Consider the following 22,392-nt stretch of genomic DNA (forward strand, 5'->3'; position numbering starts at 1 on the left):
CAGAAGATCTTCCTGGCTCCAAAACCCATTCTTTTTCCACCACCCTCCAGTGACATGCAAGGGATGTGTTGAGGGGCTCCAGGGGGAGCTTTGAAAAGAGGGAGTGAGCTTCTTTCATTTAGTCCATTTGATTGTATTAGGGAGTTTGTAGAAGGAGAGAGTTAGAACCAAGAGAAGAGAGCAGTAATTTATGTGTAATTGAAACAATTCCAAATGCAACAATAACTATCACTGATGGAGAAAAGAGGTTTAGAGGATAGGGTAAAAATACCATATGAACGTCAGACAGCTGAAATGCCTATTGAAATTGTAGCCCTTATAAAGTAAGATGAGGTGGGTTTAAAGGTGTAAACATATTCAATGAGTGAATCAAGACAATATTAAGTTGAACTAAACAACCAGCAGAACTTATGTCTCATGGGTATTTTGAATTAGGAGAAAACAGCTTAACTGTAAGAATATTAAATAGGATGGAGGTGAAAAAAAAAGGGGGGTATTAGTCTCTTTCCAGAGTATGATCTGGGATCTATTTGTATTTAACTGTCTTTTTATATCTCCTTTTGTCAATTCTGCTTTTCCCAAATTATTCTTGATTGATGCAGGATCCCAGATAAGTAGATATGATAAAAATGTAAATATGAGGGCTTGTGGATTCTCATAGTACCATAAAGAAGGAAGCTGTCTTGCTACTGGATAGGTGATATGAATAAAGATTTTTTAGTATGTTAAAGTATTGGCAAAGGCATACATTCTGAGCCACACAGATTGTCTGTATGTGAATATGTGGATGGATGGGTGATGAAACATTGACACCAGGGCATGGCTATGGTGTCAGGTCCACAAGTGTCTCAGTGAGATCCTACCATTGTTATAGCTAACACCATTCATTCAGGTAGCAGGTATTCAGTTTGTGATTCAGCTGAGCCAAGCTTCTTTTCATTCTTCCTATATCTCTCTTCCTTCCTCCCTCCCTTCCTCCTTTCCTCTTTTTCTTCCTTCCTTTTTTCAGCAAACACTCATATTTTGCCTTCTCTGTGCCAGGAACTGGGCAAAGTTCTGATAATAGAAAGATAAATAAAAGAGTCAGGAATCGTAGTTGAGACTCAACCATTGTAGACCTTAGAGGAATTAAAACTCATTCCTGCTTTTCTCCTTTGGCTTTTGGCAGACAAAAGTTTGGAACTGTCAAAAGATTTTACAACTTTTGTGTAAAGTTACATTCATTATCTATAGCATAGCTATAACACCAGAGGTAGTTTTGCATGAGCATTTTGAGAGAGTTACATTCTTACTATTCCACTGTCTCCTTTTCATCTTTGTTATCTTTGGTTACTGGTTTATTTAATAGGTACTTTCCAAAAGCTCCGTCTACTGTAGCATAAGTATATACTATATACGATGTGAATGTTCTGTAAGAGCCTTCTCTATGGAAGAGGCCAGTTCCTGACCAGAGTATAAGCCATCGCTCCCTAGCAAATATCCGCACGTAGGGAAATAGCCACTCATAGGGAAACTGACTGGATTAAAAACATACCAGGAAAAAGGTATACTTAAATAATGCCAAGATGAGGAACTAGATAAGGGCAGGAGCTGGTTCACTTAGAAGCGTTTATTGAGTTTGCTGCATTTAAATAGATGGTATATTAAAAAATAAATAAATAAATAAATAGATGGTATCTATAAAAAGGTTACTTAAGAATCCTAGTTGATTGGCAAAAATTCATAGTCAAGAAAAACCAAGTTAGAAATTCTAGATACATTAGCACACGTCTATAGGAACAATAATAACATTGCTTTCAGGAAGGAAGATAGGAAAAAAAAAAAAAAACAACAAGGTACAAATTTTGTGAGTTGATTCCTCTCTGATCTGTTTGTTGTGTTAGTTAGACCGTGTAGGAATAATGGATGGTGAATTGATTGTTGCAGGTTAGACCTCACATGTGATTGACACGTCAGAGCTGCATCTAACTCAGGAACATGACAAACGTCAGGACAGTTGATTAAAATAACCATCCGATACAGTAGAGTTTCATGTGTATTTATTTAATCCATCCTCAAATGTATGCTCAGTTGTCTGGTAGAGTGTCTATCATAGAGCATTTTATCTTTTGAAGACCAAAACACTGTAATCAAGAGACATGATGAAAAGTTTCCTAAAAGCTCTCCTCATATTTAGTTTTATATTCCTACCTTAGAGAATCAATCAGATGTGCACACTAAGTAAATGCCTAAAAATCTGTATCCGCGATACACTGGCAACTCTTCCCTATGCTCTGGCTCCTCTGAAAACCCAGGACCTCCCAAGCCATCTGCAATTATGATGGACCAGGGGGTGTAAAAATAGAATCTAGCCCCATGATATCTAATAGAAATATAATACAGACCATATTTTACAATTTTCTAGTAACCACTTTTTTAATTAAAAAAATTAAAAAGAAAACAGGTGAAATTAATTTTAATAATATATGTATTACTTAACCCTGTATATCCAGAATATTATTTCACCAGGTAATCAATATAAAAATTTATTAATAAGTTAGTTTCCATTGCTTTTTGTACTAAGTCTTTGAAATTCAGTGTGTGTTTTACACTTACAGCACATCTCAGTTTGGCCCAGCCACCTTATGAGTGCTCAATAGCCAAGTAAGTGCCCAGGGCTATTGACAACTGTATTGGACAGGACAGACATTTTTTTCTTGTTATCTTAAAGAAACTTAGTGGTTTCCTAGACTATTTTTCCTCTGATTTTAGGGGATACTTTTGAATTGATATGTACCATTTTGAGTTGTACTTCAGAAGACACACCTGAGTAGATTTTTAAAGAAGTGTTCTCAAATTAACAAAGACTTAGTTTACTGTAACTGTTTCGAATATGATTTTTAAAACACTTTTAAAAATAAAATACTCTTTTTCATCAAGGTTAAGAAATAGAGAAAGATGTGAAAATATTAAAACACTTCTGAAGCTTAACCTTGGATCTGGACATATTACAGATTTCCCTTCCATGAATCTTGCTGTGGGAGGAAAAAATTCATTGCTGTGTGTAGATTCTCCCCCAGTCACCTCTTCCTTTTGCCAGTTCTTTGTATATGTTGAAGTATGTGGAGAAAGGTTATTCAAGGCATCATTAAGACATTCTTGCTTTTTTTTAAATAATAGGATTTTGTCTTATCTTCAGCACACATGGTGGCAGCAAGTGCCCTAAAGACTGCAGTTCTATCATATGTATCTTTTCTTTCTTTGTTTCATTCATTCATTCATTAATAGGTTCATACAACACTTAGTGCCAGACCACTTGCTGGGCATGGAGGTTAAACAATGAAAAGGCTGTCACAATGTAGTGGGGAAATTGTGTAAAAAAAACTACAAATATTAACATACGATGTCCTTCACTACCCTCAAGAGGACATATTACTTAATCTTTGTTGGTGTGATAGAGTTTGGGCCCAGATGTCTTGAAAATGGGGAAGTGTTTCTCTTTTCCTTTACTTTTATTGAAGGTGCTAATTATGTTAATGTTCCTGGGTTCCAGCCAATACTTTTTCCAAGCAAATACCCCTATCCAGAGAAGCTTATGTTCGTGTTTGTGCTCAGTTATTAGAGCCATCAAATCACTCTGCATAGATATCAAAAGGAGTGAATACTTTACTATTTGAAATTACACATGGGTTATATTGGTACTTTTACAAGTATTGCCACCAAAATATCATTGTTGACAACCTTATTCATACTGCAAATACTGGCAAAAAATATACTGTTGCAACGTTCAGTTCATCTGTATGTGTGGATCGGAGCTTCTCACTGCTTCCTGTACATCTCCAAGTACATGAATCACATGCCATGATTTTTGTTAATGGAGGGGCACATTGCAGAATCTGTTTTCCTCTAGTGCCAATTTACAAGTGTTCCCACTTGCCAGGATGCTCTTTGCAAAGATGAGATTGGATACAAACACCTAATGCTGTGTATCAGGACAGGTGAGGCAGAGAGCCATTCTGTAACCCAGTGGAAGAGCTGGGGCATGGGAACAATTGAAGAATGGACACAGAAGGGTAGACCACCCCAAGGGTGCTCTGGCATCTGGCCTTGCAGCAGAACATGAGCTATGGAAAGAGGACTTACAGAAGATAGGAATTGTAGGAAAGTATCAGGGAGGCCTGTGGGGAGTAGGGGCGTGTTCTGGTATTGGGCAGAACACATCTCCCAGGAATCTAGGAGCTGGTGGGTGTGGGGAAAACCTGTTGCTAAGTTAGAGAATAGGGCTTTAGCGACCATGTAGGGTTAAGCAGAAGAACTCCACTGCTTGGAAGACAGAGGGGGACTGAAAGTCTCATCCATAGCGGCACTGGGGTGCTAAATAGGTGACCAAGGCAGAGACTCAGGAACTGGGCTCATCCAGCAAAAATCAGGCACAAAGTAGAAATTGCATTTCAGGAACAAGGCCTAAATCTCATTATCAAATATAGGCTGGAGTGTTCAACCTGAATTAGCAGTAGAAACTTGATGTTGAATCACGGAGCCTGGGCTATAGCTGTGTAGTTCTCTCCTGCCTAAAGTCTGAGTTTTCAGAGATCAGGGAGAGCTCAGCTTAAACTTTGGGGACAAAGGGGAAAGAAATATACTCAGGTGACCCTGGTTTTGTGAAGCGGGTGGGGGAGGGGAGGTACAGAGCTAAGAATGAACTAGGATGAAACACTGTCATCCATTTCAGAGTCCCACCGTCAACTCCTCACCGAATTGATTTCATTATTTAAATTGAACCCATTGTCAGGTCATTTACTATTAGACTGTTTGGGGAATTGCCCTGTTGATTCAGCTAACAAGGTTTTGTAAAAGGCAAAGACAATGTGAAAAAGTTTTCTGCTTTCATCACCGCCAAACCCTTTCTTGGAGGTCACCACCACCAACCTTCTTGTTTGGACGTTAAATTCCTCCACTTCTTTGCAACACCGAACACAGCTGATCGAGGACCATCCCCGCCCCCCCCCCACACACACATTATCTCCTCTCTTGGTTTCCTTGACGTGATCATTTTCTTCCATCTCACTGACACTCCTGCTCTGTGTCCTTTGTTGCTCCTCTCTTTGTTTCCCACTCCCCAGTCGTAGGTGATCTCAAAAGGTACCCTTAAGCTTTTCTTTCCTCTGCTCTCCTCTCCTCATGATTTGCATGTGCCCCTTTGCTTCCCCACTGCTCTAAGCCTGGCTCATTACCTGGATCCTTCCAGGTACTGCCTCAGCTAACTTAACCTGGCTTTTCACCCCTCTCTCTAGTCTCCTCTGCTTCCAGATTGATTTTCCTGAAGCACAGATCTGATCACACTACTCCCCTGCCCAGAAATGTTATAGCCTCCGACTGTGAACAAAATCAAGTACCAGCTTCTCACTTAGATCTCAAGGCATTTACACCATGGTCCTAAGATAATCTCCCATTAGGCTCCCATATCTAGTCTGCATTCCAGCCAAATTGGCCCACTTACTGTTTCTCAAGGATATCCTATACTTTCCCTCCTCTGAGACTTTATTTATATTCTCCTTCTGCCCTATAACTGTGGTAACCACATGTCTTGGTTTGTCTGGATCAGTCCCGGTTTATTCCTATTGTCTCGATAATAGTATCACTCAGCTCCCATTTCACACTCAGAAGTGTAGTAGTTTGAATGATAGATTATATGGTCACCCTACCTATAAAGCTCTTTTTCCTGTTCCTTCTCTCTGTCTGATTCCGCAGTCTGCACTCTAACTTTGCTTGTGGTAAACATAGCCCTATCCTTTTAAGCCATGTGCCATATTAAAAAAAAATAAATTAACTTTAATGAGATTTACTTTCTCACTCTGCACCCTACCATCACCAATTTAATGTATTCCCTTCCTATTTTCAGCCCCTACATTTATCAACATGGTATTGTAGTTGTTTTTAAATGTAGTTATTTGTATATTTTAAATCCTTCATAGTAACTTACAAGTTCAAGACCTTATTTTTTGTATTGATTACATTACTTTCATCTGTAAATAACAGAAAACTCTGACTTAACCATTTAACAATAAGGAAAATTTATTGTATCACATAACAGAGGGTTCCAAGTTAGGACGGCTCAAAAATGACTAATTTAGTATCTGAACAGTGGATTAAAAATCCAGGTTTCTCCTTTTATTCAATGCTTTTTCAACATCCTTGGAAATGATTGTATGATTTAATATTTAAATTTAGTAAATTGTGTTACTAGACTGTCATCACTGCATTCCTGAATATAATCAATCTGTTTTTCATTGTATATTGTTCATACTGCATGGATGAAATAGTTTCGGTAATGCTTATTTATGAGGTGTACATTAATATCTGTAGATAAGTGGTTTTAAAAAATAATTGAATTATTAAAAAAAAAAAAAAGATCCAGGTTTCTCTTCTCTTTCCATTCTGACATACTCTGCGTCTACTCTGCTCTTGCTAGCTCCGCTCACAATTGCCCAGTGGCCACCGTTGTTCTAGAAATCACATGCAAACGTGATGATATCTAGAAGAAGAATATTTCTTCTGTGAGTCTCTAAGCAAGAATCCCTGTTACAGAAGCACCCATTCCCAGCAGAAGTCGCCTCATCCCTCCTTGGGCAGAATTTCATTACATGCCCAGGCCTAAACTAGTCACAGATGTGAGGCCATCAGGACTTGACAAATCATTCATCCCCTGAGGTTGAGGTGGCCCTGATCCCCCTAAAGATCATGGCCATTAGGGAAGGTTGTTAACAGAGCAAAATCAAGGCTCTGTGAGGAAGAGGGATAGTTACCACTAGTTAGGCAAGCAACAGTATCTGCTTCCTATAAGTTTGGGTTCAATCCATGTTTATTAAATAAGGTTTTAGTTTTATTTCAAGATATGAAGAATTTTAATTCACTCGAATATTCTAATGCTGTAATGAATTATAAATACTGATCTTAAATAAACCTTTAAAATGATCAGTACTGCACATAGCACGTTCATTTCAACACTGTTTTGCTTAAGTTCATATGGAGAGATTAGAATTAAAGAAAACTTGGAAAGAAAACTTGATTGGGATTTTAATAGCTATCTAAACTGCTGGCCAGAGCACTGTGCTCGGAACCGCTCATTACGTAGAATTATTTCCTGTTGCTTTTTGAGGGAATGTTTTTCTGAGTATTTGAGTGCTATATTCATAGGATTCAAATACTCATAGGATATCAACTCTCTGTTAACAGATTTACCTTTTGGCACTGAATTGCAGAATTCTCAAAATGCCTGCCAACTATGAAATGTAATAACCAATAGGTCAAAAAATTATGATTTTGAAATGTCCTGCAGCATCAAGAGGAGTTGGAAAGAGAGGCTGCTAAATGAGAATCCTCTTCTCATACCCATGAGAGGACTCTTGTTCTTTCCACCCAGGGTCTGTTCAGGCCCAACACCTCCCAAGATCCTCTGTGGGTAAAATCAGTGGTGGAAGCCAGAGAATTTGGAGCAGTTCTTGTGTTCTTTGCACAGTAGTTAGTACTGTACTCTGTAAATGGGGGCTCGTTCAGCCTTCTGAAGTGTTGTCACCAGTCTGCCACACAGATGGTCCCAGTGAGGAGACCCTAGGGAACCAGTACCCTCTGGGTCAACAGGAGAAGGAGCCAGCACTATTAACATGAAAATGTTCCGTGCAATAAAAGGGATCAGAAAGACTCATTTTATTTCTGAATGAAACAAAGGACGGAACAGAGGAAAACTGCTTCTAAACCCTTCATTGGATATTGCTGCTCAGAATTCTGGACGTTGATGCCAGAGGGCTTCGAGCTGGCATTTTATGTTTTCAGAAACCCTCTTGTTAAGTGCTGAGATGTAATGACTCTAAATATTTTGACAGCCTGCAGTAGGACTCAGGAGAGAGGCACAATCTAAGATTATGCCTGGCTTGGATATTAGAACAAGTTTTCTGAAGGGTAAAGGGTCTGGATAAGATCGAATTCCTCCCAAGTGTAAAAGTCAAGGATTCTTATCTAAGGACAGCTTGTTTACATGCATGTTCAAATATATGTCAAAGTTAATCTGAATCTCAGGGGGAATGGTGGTAGGAAAATAGCATAGAAACTGAGTAAGCTGTGTATGGAAGAGATAGTGGACTTCAAAGTCAGACTTCTTTTCCCTTAATAATTTGAATGAATAGAAACATTTTTACATCAGTCCTATAGGCTTCTACTGTTCTATTAAACTCCTGCAAATAAATATATAGTCATTATTCTTTTGAGAAATAATATGAATCTATAATTTTTATTCAAAGTTTTTAAAATAAACTTCCTGCTAATATTATCTGAACCTCCCACCAAACTGCGCCGTCACCAGTACTTCAAATGACATTTCGGGGTAACAGGCTGATTCTAAAAATAAGATGCAGGAGGCTGGGAAGACATTGCAGAAATTAATATTCCCAGCCCCACTGCACTCTGCCTACCCATACAGACTGTACTCTTCGTTTGAATGCACTTAACTGTTCGTTAGAACATCTTATCTATAAGCCTCATCTAGCTTTTTTTTAAAGAACAGATTCCAGTATTTGTACTTTATTCAGAAAAGCTAATTGAGGGAAATTATATTCATAAGTGCTGAAGTTCAGGTGAAAAACTTTGCTAGACTTTTCTTCCTAAAATCAAGCTAAATAATAAAAAATATTACAATGTCAAGTTTGACATTGAGTGATAAAGTAGGTTAATATGGATTTTATAAAGTGCTTTGACTACATTCCTGCAAAAATCTTTAATGATGAATATAATATTAAAATTGGAGTTACACTGCCTGGATTTGAATCTCAGGTCTGCCATTAGCTATGAGACCTTAGGAAAATTACTAAACCTTTTTGTGCCACAGTTTCCTTATCTGTAAAAAGGGATAATAATACCTACCTCATAGGGTAGTTCTGAGGACCATATCAAATTGATATACGTAAAGTGTTTAGAACAGTACCTGGTCCATGGTAAGTGCTATATATCACTTTTTAAGATGACAACAAAGAGGGTGTATTTATGAATTTATATAATATGTATGTATCATAAGCTTAAATTAAGGGCATTTGGCATAAATAATCAGTTTTCTAAAATGCATTTCCTGTTATATATTGGAAAACCTTACATTGGCTTGCTTAATAAATTCAATGGAATCAGAACTGTTAGGGTTTCACATTTAAGTTATAATTGTACCTTTTCCTAATACGCTGGGAGCAATAACCTGGAAAGTTACATGTACACCAAATACAAGTGAGACCAGACTGCAAAATGAGTTTATGTGCCAAGATTCATCTCATTCATTTATTTTTGGGTTTCAATCATGCTAGTCTTTGTACATTCTCATCAGCATTTTTAATGACTTGGTAAAGTAGAAGGATTTCCTGCGTAATCAACATTTATTTTTCTTGAGAAAGTATCTTAAAAATAAGTCCTTCAAATGTCTAGTCTTTTTTTTTTTTTTTTCAGTAAAAATGAATGGCCTTAAAAGACATTTGTCCTGGCAGTCTGTTTAAAGATGAGAGAAATGAAAGCCAAGAAAACCAGAAGAAGATGGCCTCAAGGGAAAGATCTGTATGATGAATTTGAAATTGCAGAGAATACTATTTCTGCTTTCCCAGGCAGAGCTGTCACCTCAAAAGCCTATTTTCATCAAAGGAGAGTGTTACTCAGAGTATCAGAGTTTAGTCTGTTGAATGCATATTCCCTTAATGCGGGTAAGGCACTTGAAGGTGACCACTAATCATTCAGTCCTGTTGTACAACAGAAACTTGTATTTTGATCCAGGAGAAATCTTAACCAAACAGCAGTGTAGATTCTTCGAACTAGCCAAAAAAAAAAAAAAAAAATTACTGTCCACTAAAGACAGTAATGAAGAGTTACTACATTGGCTCAGGTCCTGAGATTATTCTCCCCAGATTCAGTTGCCAGAAGGCATTCCAAGGAAGTCCAGTAAGGGAACGTATAACTCGTCTGTACTATAGAGAAGAAATGTCATTCTTTCTTAGCCATCGATTGAAAAGATCAGGTAAATCCCACTATCCTTCCCTGGGTGCTTTTCTGCTACACAGATAAGTCTCAAAACACTCCTTAAATGCCACTTTATTTCCCACCTGTGTCATTTTTCAGGGTAATATTTTTCTCTTTCGTGTGAATTATTACTTGGTCTGTTTTGTTTTAGACATTCTTCTCTCCTCTTCCTAATAACTAGGGAAGTGGTGAATGAGTTCATCATTGCTTTATAAAGTTAGCATTTCTCAGCTTTACTTTTTCTAAGGAGCCCTAATTCTTTTATCCAATTATCATAAATAGCTATACTAGCTAATCCTTCCTAAATGTGAATTTTTCTCTTTTTTTTTTTAAAAAAAGACTTTGCTTTTACTTACTCTGCCTAGTGTTTCTGGGATACAGCTCTACCAGGATTGTCCCCAGAAGATAGATTGCTAAGATCAAATAAATTTCGGAAAGTTAACAGTTTTCTTTAACAGATTGTCATGCTTTGGGTTATGTAGGAAAGCTAATTGGGAGGAAATTACACTTTTAAATGCAGAAAGTTCAGACAAGAAAGCTTTAGCTACCAGACTTTTCTTCCTAAAATAAAGCAAGATAATACAGCTTTACAATGTCAAGTTGAACTCCAGAACTGGACTTAATGGAGCTGAGTGAGTCCTGACTTCCTGACTTATTACCTGAATGACCTTAGATGAGTCAGATAACTTCTCTACACCTTAGTGTCCTCATCCATAAAATGAAGACAGTAGAGTAATACCATCATAGGTTAGCTGGAAATTATGAATCTTGATGTGCTAATGTGCGCTGTGAGTCTCCAGGAGGGGTTAGAGTTTGCAGCTTTTAGCTGATTTGTTTTTGATCTAGGAGTCTCCCCCCAACCTCCCTAAAAAAACAAACAAACAAGAAAAAAAAAAAAACTACTTAACATCCTGTTGAACTTAGTTTTAGAAGCACTGACATAGGGACATTTAATTACTGCTTGTGCTTCAAAGGCTCATTTCTAAAAACTCCGTTATCTCCAGGTCCCAAAGAATAAATTTTCTCATGTTGCTTTTTTATTGTTGATAAGAACAGGGGAAATTAATTCAAACATGTATTTTAGAAGAGCTTGAAAGCAAGCTAATAACCTGTATACTAGATTTTATTAATTATAAGCTAGCTCTTTTGAGGAATGACAGGTACACTATAACCGTACTGGCCTACAGATTTGTGAACATGCAGAATTTGACCCTATATGTTAAAATTTTTTAAAAATACTACAAGTATGCAAAATGAATTTATATTACAGTGCTCTTATAATTCATTTTTCTCATAGCTTATGTTCACTACATTTATATGAATGGTTGGGCAAAGTATGGATATCATGTAAAGTTTAATTAGCAGCTATTATTTTAAATAGGAAAGAAGTTTTTTTAATGGTTTTCACAAGCGTCTAGTCGTTAAAAAAAAACAAACAAGAATGAGCATAGCATGTAAATCTGTGCCTTGTTAGGCAGACCATGTTTCCTTTCTCTGCAACCTCATGCTACTCCCCCAACCCCCCAACATAACACATGTATGCACCCCAAGATTAGTGACAGGACTTTCATACTATTCCAACTTATCAAACCATTTTATTATGCTATTCCAGGCATCCCAGATTCCCTTACCACAAACACTAACCCATCACAGATCTGAGCTGGGCAGATTCTTCAAGGGCATCTAATGATAGCTACAATGTACATAGTGCTTACTCTGTGCTGGCCCCTGTTCTAAGAATTTTGTAACAGTTAACTTACTTAATCTTTACCACAGCCCATGATGCATTATTTCTATCATCTTTTTTTTAATAGATGAAGTCACTGAGGCAAGGAGAAGCTATGTGACGTATCTAAGGTCATTCAGCTAAGAAGAGGTAAAGGCAGGACTCAATTCCAGGCAATCAGGTTCTCGAGCCCATACTCACTCTACTGCCTTGGAGACACAGGCATGCTTTTCCCGGGCTTGGAGCAAACATTCCAGGTAGTATTTCTCCATCCTCTGCTCTCTGGTCCTCAGGCCCTAGAGAGATAAAACTGACCACGCTGCTTAGACTGGATCCCTTTCTGCAAGGGTGTTTGCTCACTCGCATACTCAAGTCCTCAATCAGCACTTACTCCTTATCTCACCCCTTCTTTGCTCATTCACTGGTAGCATTTGTGTATGTGACCGTAGTGGCAGGGAAGTTGGATGTTTCTCTGATGGCCTCCTGCATTTCAGCCACAGTGAGAAGTGCGGTGAGTAGACTCTGAGCCAGAGAATGAGCGTGACCTGCTGGGGTGCTGAGCACTGGGTGACCTGTCAGGGTGCTTCATCTCTCCAAGTCTCATGTAAAACATCTGGAAAGTGAGAGCATTGGATTTCTTTTTATTTTAGGCTTCATTTAACCTCTTCTACAATCCCACCCTTCACTACGATGCCTAGAATAGCTCTTTGCACAGTACAAGTACCTAATAATTATTTGTTCAGATAAATATCTAGAAACCCCTTTTATAAAATGTCCCTGACAAATTTAAAACATGCGGTAATCAGGAGTTTTAGACTCCTTGAAATAGCCTGTAGAGAGCTTGAGGGCTTATTACAACACTAATGTCTGGAACCCGTGCCCAGAGTTGCCGAGTCAGTAGGACTGGGGTGAGCCCTGAGTTGCATTTCCGTCAAGTTCCCAGAGGCTGCTGACGCAGCTGGTGTGGAGACCCTATCTGGGAATCACTGCCCATCGAGCACTCTCAAAAAAACATATCCCTTTCCTCTGGTTTCCCAATTAAAAATGATTTAATAAGATTGTCTCATCCACTGGGTGGTGTGACAGCTTTCATGTGTCTCTTATGCCCTGCTCTCTGCATTTTAACAGGAGTCTCTTTTTAAAGACTACAAACCTTAATTCACAGGAACAAATCTAGTTCTTGGCCTCCTAGCCTTCTCTCTAAGCTACCTTTGACCCACTGTTGCACCAAATCTGTCCTCTCCCTAAGGTATTAGGGCCTCCTCGTTGTCGCACACCCACATCTTAACCACTGCTATTAACATGTAAAGCTTAAGAGCACGGGCTCAGGAGGTGGACTGCCTTGGGTTGAGAGGTTGTTTCCTCACTCTATATCCAATCCTAGACACTTTATCTGTGCTTCATAGTCTTCATCTGTAACTGGATTTCAATAACAGTACCTACCTCATAGGGTTGTTTTAAATATTAAATTGGTAAATATTTGCAAAGCACTGAGAATAGTCCCTAAAACGTCGTACATGCTATGTGTTTTTGAAATCTTTTTTTCCCCCACCTTTGTTGAGATATAATTGAAATATAACATTGTGTACGTTTAAGGTGTACAACGTGTTGGTTTGATTCATTTTATATTGTAAAATGATCACCACTGTAGCCCTAGCTGACACCTCCAACCCATCACATGATTACACATTTTTGTGTGTGTGGTGAGAATATTTAAGATCTACTCTTTCAGCAACCTTCAAGTATATAATACAGTATTTTTTGCGATAATCACCATGCTGTATGTTAGACCCCCAGAAGATGTTAATCTTATAACTGGAAGTTTGTGCCCTTTGACCAGTATTTCTCCATTTCCCCAACCTCCCAGCCCCTGGTAACCAAACCAACCTTCTACTCTCTGTTTCTATGAGTTTAACTTTCTTTTTTTTTCTTTTCTTTAGATTTCATATATAAGTGAATACCATGCAGTATTTGTCTTTCTCTGTCTGATTTATTTCACTTAGCATAATGCACTCGGGGTTCATTAAAGTTGCCACAAACTAGGATTTCCTTCTTTCTCATGGTTGAACTCCATTCTGTATACACACACACACACACACACACACACACACACACACACACACACACACACACATAACACATCTTCTTTATCAGCTCATCTATAAATGGACACTAAGGTTGTTTCCACGTCTTAGATATTGTGAGTAATGCCACACTGAACATAGGAGTGCAGGTAACTTCTATAACCTGATTTCAGTTCCTTTGGATAAATACCCCTCAGAAGTGGGATTGCTGATTATATGGTAGTTCTATTTTTAATTTTTTAAGAAACCTCCATACTGTTTTCCATAGTAGTTGTACCACTTTGCATTTCCACCAACAGTTCACAAGGGTTCCCTTTTCTCCACACCCTCTCATACACTTGCTAGCTCATATTTTTGATGATAGCCATTCTCACAAGTGTGAGGTGATATCTCATTGTGGTTTTGCTTTACATTCCCTGATAATTAGTGATATGGAGCACCTTTTCATGTACCTGTTGGCCATTTGTAAATCTTCTTTGGAAAACTGTCTATTCAGTTCCTTTGCCTACTTTTTAATTGGGTTGACTTTTTTGCTGTTGAGATGTGTGAGTTCTTTATATGTTTTGAATATTAACCCCTTATCAGATACATGATTTGCATATATTTTCTCCTATTCCATAGGTTGCATTTTCATTTTGTTGATTGTTTCTTTTGCTGTGCAGAAGCTTTAAGTTAGCTTTTATTATATGTTAAATGTGTCCCAAATTTACCTCTCAGGGTATCACCTTCATGATTTCTATCATGGCTGCATATCCCCTCAACTATGATTTATTTTTTCTTTAAATCAATCTACTTTGCTAACAAATTATTATAAAAGAAAACTTGTATTATTACTGTAAATGGAACACCGGTATCACTTGATAAATAGAGGGTAACCATAAATTAAATACAGTGAAAACCAATGTTTTTTTATTCTAGCCAGTTATTTTCTGCTGAGTTACTCTGAGCCTGAGACTTATTCCCTTTTTATGAAAAACAGGTAAATTAGCAAGTTCTAGCTGCTGTAACAAATAAACCGCCACATTTCACTGGCTTCATACACTAGAGTTTTTCACTCATGTAACAGTCCAGTGCAGGGCTGCTGATTCAGGGACCTTGACTCCTTCCATCTTGTGGCACCAACAACTGATGGACCCAGAAATCTCTCTGCTTCCAGTCAACAGATGCAGGGAGAGAACATGGAGAAGTCACCTGATTTTTTGCCTTTTTGGTCTGAAACTACCATAGGTAATTCATCCTTTGGTGTAAATCACCTAGAGGTGGGTGTGCAGGGAATGTTGGTCCAAGCTAGGTATCCACTTCCCACAGCTACTTTATAGTATGAAAGTGAGAATACAAGTTTTTGGTGGTCAAATTATGAAACATAAACAGGTTATAGCAAGACATAGCCATAGTTTCTGAATTGCTGGGAGGGATTGTGCAGCTACTTCTTCACTAACTATATTACTATTTTAGTTCAATTAATTCTCCTCTCTCCTAACCTCAATTTCACTCAGAAACTGTTCCAAGAAGTTAGCAACTGCCTTAGTTAGAGAGAGTGAAATCCGTATATACACAGAAGAAACCTGTCTGTATCATGACACAAAATTAATGAGATAGTACCCAGTGTAGCTTTTTACCTCTTAGTATAGCTTAGAACTTTCCTTGGCTAGATGGGAAATGAGCTCTGTCTCTATATATGTCTGTATAATAACCAAGAATGGAAAATGTGGTTGATAGGAACCGACATATAAACCCAGTACCCTCCTACATTTTAAAACTTAACTGTGTGCCATTACTAAACTTTTATGATTTAAAGTTGTTATTATTATTTGACATATATTTGAAATGTGTGAGACACATGCCCAGTACCACCACACTGATTGCATGATTTCTGCTGCTGTAGTGCAATCTGAAATATTTTTCCTGTGCTAATTTCAAACCAATGAAGCATGGGTATGTTTGAGTGACCACCAGTTGAAGGGGAGAGGAATTTCTAATTGGGTTTTTATAAATGAAAACATAAAGCTATTTGTAGTTTGACATTTGATGAAAGTCTACTATGATGTTATCATCCTGGAAAAAACTTACTTCTGTATTTTGTCATGCAGAAGTAGGGATAACAGAGGGTCAGCCCCTGGGAGCTGAGGTATGAGAGCAATATTATGTGCTCATAACAGAGAAATTTATACTTAGTGATTTATGATTCACACCTGTATTTTTGTAGGTCGCTTTCATCAGCCAGGTGGAGCTTTTTACTCACTGGCGAACATAGTAAAAGATAAGAAACAGGACTGGATACCAGATCTGTGTTCAAAGATGAGATGGAGGCATTGATGGGTCATTTAGGAAGGGGGACTGTATAGGCCCAGCTCGATAAGCAAGGTAGGGTTCAAGCAGCTTCATAATGTCAACACTGAGTTCAGTAAAGCATGATGGAGTGACTCAGAGGGTGGTGTATCATAGGGAGCATAGTACTTCATTTTGGTTGGTCAGTGGACTGTAGGGCTTCCATTTACAGGCTGGGTGAGGTTCAGGAGCACAACTGCTTCCTCCAAGGAGGGAGACTGTCAGGGTGCAGTGGGGACGGGGCTGTGACTCAAGGAACAGCACAGCTGCTCAGACACAGCTCTGTGAAGCAGTGACAGCCCTTCTGCATCAGCTCCTGAGCCCTTGGTGGGCATCTTATCACATTCCAGATATATTGTCGTGGACCACGATTGACAGCAACCTTCCATCGAGGTTGCCTGAGGGCTTCCAATGGAACTGGGGGAACAGGGGCCTTCCCCTCTCTTAGCAGGGGAGGCGTGATGGTGGGATGAGGTTAGTGAGCCCAGATGAGGGGAGCTGGGAGGCAGATGCAAGAAATGCAGTGAGGGTCGACTGCTGTGTTCTTACTGTGCCAGCCTACACCCCCTCTACCAGTAGTCTTTTTTTTTTTTTCTTTTTTATTTCCCAGTGAATGGGGAGCTTTTGCTGAGGTGGGGGAGGAATGCCCCCAATGAACTGCTGGCCCATGGGAAGCGGGTTGATTCTCCCCACCAGAGCCACAGGTGTCCTTCCCGATGTTCTACTCCTTTCTCATTCTCTGTAGCCGGCTGCAGCCTGTGGCAGGCAGGAGGAGGGGCCGTGCTTCCTTTTGGTGGGTCTCAGTTAACACTGTTCATCATCTCAACTCTGTCTGGAAACAGCTTTCATTTATAAGTTCAGAGAGAAAGGGAATTTTATCAAGGAAAACTACAAAGCTTTTAGCATCTCCATCTATGGCTTCCATACCCTTGTCCTGTCATGTTTCCCTGTCTCCCACTCCCAGGAGAGAAAGCAACCAATTATGATCTTTCCCCAAGGGCTGCTTTGGGAATCTACTGAAAATGGCAACCAGTGACTCCAGATTAAGAACTCCTTCTTGACAATGGTGAGAAATGACCAAAGCACCAGGTCCTCAGTTACACGTAAGAACCTAATGCATACAGTAGAAATATGAAGAAATTTTACTGGAAAGAGAACCTCAAAATAATAATGGCAGAGTTAGAAATGGTGGTGTGAAGCTTTTTTGGTCTTTGTGGGAAGACTGGTGTGTGTGTCAAAAGGATTAGGAAAGTCTTTTTCTATACTCAGTTCTCTTACATCTGGAGATTCCAGGAGTTATAAAAGTGCTTTGTGCCCCAGCACCTTTCCCTTAAAGCTGTAGAAATGCTAGGAGTATGGTGGGACTCCAGGATGTAACCTGAGCATTGAGGAGTGTCAGTAGGGATCAGGGGGCTGACCTGGCTTAACCTGGAAAAATTAGAAGAAAAGCTTCCACATTCTTAGGTAAAGGCTGCGGTCAAAATAGCTCTAAATTTGGATTCAGATTCTGGTTGTGCCAGTAACAACCATGTTTGACTTCTTTATTTCTCTCTGGGTTGGTGTCCTTATCTATTAAGGGCAGATTGAGCTCGATTTCATTCATTCATGCAGCCATTCAGATTTATTGCCGATCACTGGGCTTTAATATGGAAATATAAAGATAACATTACACAATCCCTGTCTCAGAGAAGCTCTCAATTAAGTGGAGGAGACAGATGTTACTGATACTTGTAAAAGTGTGTGTAAAGTACCATAATAAATATACAAAGTGCTATTGGAACACAGAGAGGGAGGGAGGGATGGGTTGTACCAGGAATAGAGTTGCAGTAGAGTAGGCAGTATGTAAATCATGTCTTAAGAACAGAGCTGCCTACCATTGCCTATCATAAGCGTGGACCAAGTACACAAGCCAGAATGTATGGGAATGCCTGGTATGTTGGGGAATGAAAATGTTTAGCTGTGACTAGAACATAGCGTGTCTGGAGGCTTGTAAGGGAAGCTGAAAAAGATGGGTTTAGGTTCACCTGTAAACAATCTCTTACAACAATTCCTATTACTCCATTGGCTATGAAGACACACTGGAAATTGTAAATAGGAAATTCGGATTGCACACAATTTGAGAAGGGAAAATGCAAGCACAGAGGTGAGTTCTGAGAATATAAGAGCAATACAAGAACATTAAAATATAAGAGCAATAGAAGTTAGCAATTGATAGAGAGAGGCAGAGGAGGGAAATGAAGGTTTCAGCACGGTGTGTAAGGGTGTGAGAGTTTTAGCCTGTGTGTCCAAGTTGGACAGGAGGTTTAGGGTGGGGGACTGGAATTTCACTTTGGATGGGAAGGCTTTGAGGCTTCAGTATGTAGGTCTGAGCATGTTGAGATGTTGCTATTTGATAGGTGGTTGGAGACCTGCATCTGGAGCTCAGGGGAGAGAGAAATATTTAGGACTTGTTACAGTAGCAAGGATTGGTAAGGCCTTAGGAGGAATGAAATCCTCTAGGGAGGGCTTCTGACAGGTCAAGAGAAAAAGAACCTGATAAAATCAGGGAACATAGAATTTAAGTCTGCAGTTCACTGACCAGAGCCTCTACCTCCAAGGCAAACTCAGTCCCCTTTAGCCTTATGTTCAGGTCAAGTTGAGAGCTACAAGGAGAAAGGCTATCTCCTTTCCTCTCCTAATACTGTCTTCCCCATAGGGCTTCCATCCAAATCCTCTACATCTGTCTAAGAACTATCCTTCCTTGAAGCGTAATAAGAATCACCCCCTGTCTTTCTTTGATGCCATGTTAATTTGGGTTCTTCTAGAAGCAGGTACCAAATGTGATTAGATATATACCATATATTTATCAAGGGAAACACTTGTAAAAGATAAAAGTTGCAGAGTGGTAAACCAGAGAAGGCAAGGAGAACCTTCAGACTATGATGGAGGGCTGACCCCTGTGAAGAAGAGGGGGAAGGAAGGAGGATTGGGTAGGAAGCACCTCAGGGTACAGCGCAGTTCCAAGAAAGGCCAGAATCATGCGGAGTCTTTATCCCACGTCTTAGAGGAATAGACTCACCTGGATTCCCCCACCATGCCTAGCCATTGCCAGGAGGAGCCTGCAGGAAGTGTGGCCTCAGCAGGGACTCAGTATTTGATCCAGAGGAGTGACAACTGGGAGCATCAGACCAAGAGCCTGCCCAGAGCAGGAGATCCTAGTGGCACATTTCATGGCCACCATAGATGCCCTCAGTGACTCAGTGACGCTTCCTAAATGTTCTACTGGCACTTATTGTCCAAACCAGTCAAAAGTCAGCATTTACAGCCTTGCACCATTATTAATTATCTCACCTTGTGTCCGCCCAACTAGATTATAAACCCTTCCTTAAACATCAGTGCAGTGCCCTTAACTCAGAGGCATCTAGGTATTCATCGTAATAAGAATTGTGTTATTTTCATTACTTGAATTTATCTGAGAGTTGTAGCAATGGGAGTTTTGACTTAGGAAGTTGGGATGAGGGAAGTTAAGAAAGAATATGATTTGGATGAGGAGTTCCACAGATGTCACAGTGAAGGAGGGAGAACTAGAGCATGGGAAGCAGACATACCCACTGAAGGAAAGCAGACACTAGGGCCTAGGCACATGAATTTGATGAGATGAAGTCCAGGTAGGCAGACAGAAGCCAGTATCCAGAGAACATGGTAGAAAGTGCTAGTCGAAGGGCAAGAACTAGCACGGAGGAGGTCCAGCAAGATATAATGGATGCGAGTTTGAAGTAGACATCACTGCAACTCTCTTTTTTTGAGAACTAACCTTTCTACCCAACAGGCAGTTTTCATACACCATATCACACCTTCTTAACCTTGGTTAATTGGACCGAAGAGACACCTGTCTCAAGCTGAACCTTCTGGGAATTTTGAATTGGGGTTCAGTAAATCTAATTAGTTGAATTTTCCTTGAACTGAGCTGACATGTTGAAGCAGGGCTCTTGGAGACTGCTGGAGCACTCGTGTACCCTAGGAAGCAGGAGAACCGGCTGCAGAAAGACAAGAATGAGTCAGGCATTCAGAGATGAGCTGAGGTGAGAGACAGCATGAATCCAGAGAAGAAGAATGAGACTGAGAGAGTAGTTGCCTGGACTCCTGAGAAATTTCCATCCCTGAACCTAATCCTGTGCCCTTTCACATTAGGTTCTGAGATAACCCACCAACCTTAGAATAAATTCCCTATTCTTAATCCAGTTTGAGTGGGATTCTTTTAGTAGCAGCCAAATAATATTGACTGAGACAGTGTTTTGACAGATATGCTCAAGACACAAACAGGAAACTCAGAAACATGCAATGTGCAGGGATACAGACAAGCAAGAGGTTAGCATTAGGAAAACTGGGAAGAGTATCCCGGACAAAACAGCTTTTAGTCTGGTAAGTAAATGGGTAACCAATTCAGAGACTAAACATACAGGATCTGCTTATAGGAACTAGGGTAGAGGGTAGAGCCTTCATCACAAGAACAAGGCAGAAAAAGGTGGTTATTAGGAGTCAGGTAAAAGGTAAGAGGCAGATTAAGACCTTCCGATCTATTGAGGATGGGATTCATTCATGCATTCAGTAAGAATTCTTGGGTATCTACTACAGTCGAGGGGGTTTAGTGTGTTAACAGACTGAGTTGTGGGTTCAGTGTACTGTGGGGTGGAGCCAACCCGGGAGTGGAGACCCCATGATATGTGCTGTGGAGAAGAGAAGGCTCAGAGGGCAGAATCGGGGGGCATCAGTCAGCTCATGATGTGGAGTGGATGATAGAATGTTAGAATTTGGAACATTCTGGGGTAAAACAGACCTGGAAGAAGTTGGAACTGAGAACTCAGAAAGTAACTTCTTTCAAGGAGCAGCAAAGAGGAAGGTAGGGCATGAAAAAGTGATTCAGAATGGAAGATAAGAAGGTGTCAGACACACAGCTTGTCTATTTGTCAGTTTCTCCTAGGACCCTGGTGGCAGCTGATGAACCCATAAAAAATACCTGTTGTGCCTGTTTAGGATGAGCTGCTCGACTTTGCCAAAGTTAAAAATTTTAGGAGGATTTGGAACGCTATAGATAGACTCTAGCCTTTCCTAATTCAATTCTACCTTACCAGATAGGCAAGACTAAATTCCTTTAAAGTAATTCAGCTCAACATCTTCTGGTTAAACTTTGAACCCTCACATACTTGGAAGAAGAAATATAGTAGAGGAAAAGGAGGTAGAAGGAAGGATAAAAATTAAGAGATGCCTCATAATCTGTTGCACGTGTTGGGATAAAATTAGTCAAACAGACACTTAATCTCCTGTGATCTCCTTCTCTACCTCCCACTCATAATTTTGAATATCTGGTAATCGTAGGTATATCTTTTCACAAGGACTCCAAAATCACTTCTCCAGGGGATATCAGGGACTCCCTATATAGTGCGTTATTTAACCTTGATAAGATGACCTAAAAAGTAACCTAAACAATGACAAATTAGGAGACATGCTATTGGCTCCGCTTTCTTTTCTCATAATCTTATTTCTAGTGTGGTTGTTTGTGGTATTAAATAGAGTCAGAAGATCTAGGGCTGAGTCAGAATTTTCTGCTTGGCTTCTGACTGGCCTTATGGAGAGCAAATTATTTAACCTCCTCAAGCTTTCATTTCCTCATCTGTAAAATGGTATTATGACACATGACACTTGTTCTAATACCTTGCTGGGTGATTTTAAAGACCATGTATAAAAATGAATGAAATGGTACAAACACCAGTGGAAGATAGCCAGGTCCTTTCATAAATCACATAGCTGAGTAAAGAATCTGTATCAGAACCTAATTTTTCTCCTCACTAGCTCTGTGGCCTTTGACAATTCATTTGAGTTCCAAGTCTTGTTTTTTTCCCTTGTCAAAGAGGTATGATAATATTCTCTGTTTCATACAGTTTTTATGACGATTAAAATGACATATGTATACTAAAGTATAAAGAATATATTAGTGATTACAATTCTTAATAATGTCCCAGAATAGAATGATACTATTTTGATTATATTTCCTTGTTATAAAAGTATTAATATAATTTTATATTAGTATATTTATATCAGATCCTTTCAAGATTCTTTTCTTTTTTTTTAATAAAAGCATTCTTTTTAAAAAAATATATTTATTTAGTTAGTTAGTTATTTTTTATTTGTTTGCACCGGGTCTTCATTGCGGCATGCAGCATCTTCATTGCGGCGTGCGGGATCTTTAGTTGC

The 22,392-nt window shown here is 39.3% G+C and overlaps 1 protein-coding gene across 5 annotated transcripts in view; it reads left to right on the forward strand.

The window, feature by feature from the left end:
- The window catches only part of PLPPR5 (phospholipid phosphatase related 5), a 150,529-nt gene that overhangs the window by 30,657 nt on the left and 97,480 nt on the right, over positions 1-22,392 (forward strand). The window lies entirely within an intron of this gene.

Source organism: Balaenoptera borealis (genome assembly GCF_965194805.1).
Source record: "Balaenoptera borealis genome assembly, chromosome: 1".
Classification (NCBI taxonomy): domain Eukaryota; kingdom Metazoa; phylum Chordata; class Mammalia; order Artiodactyla; family Balaenopteridae; genus Balaenoptera; species Balaenoptera borealis.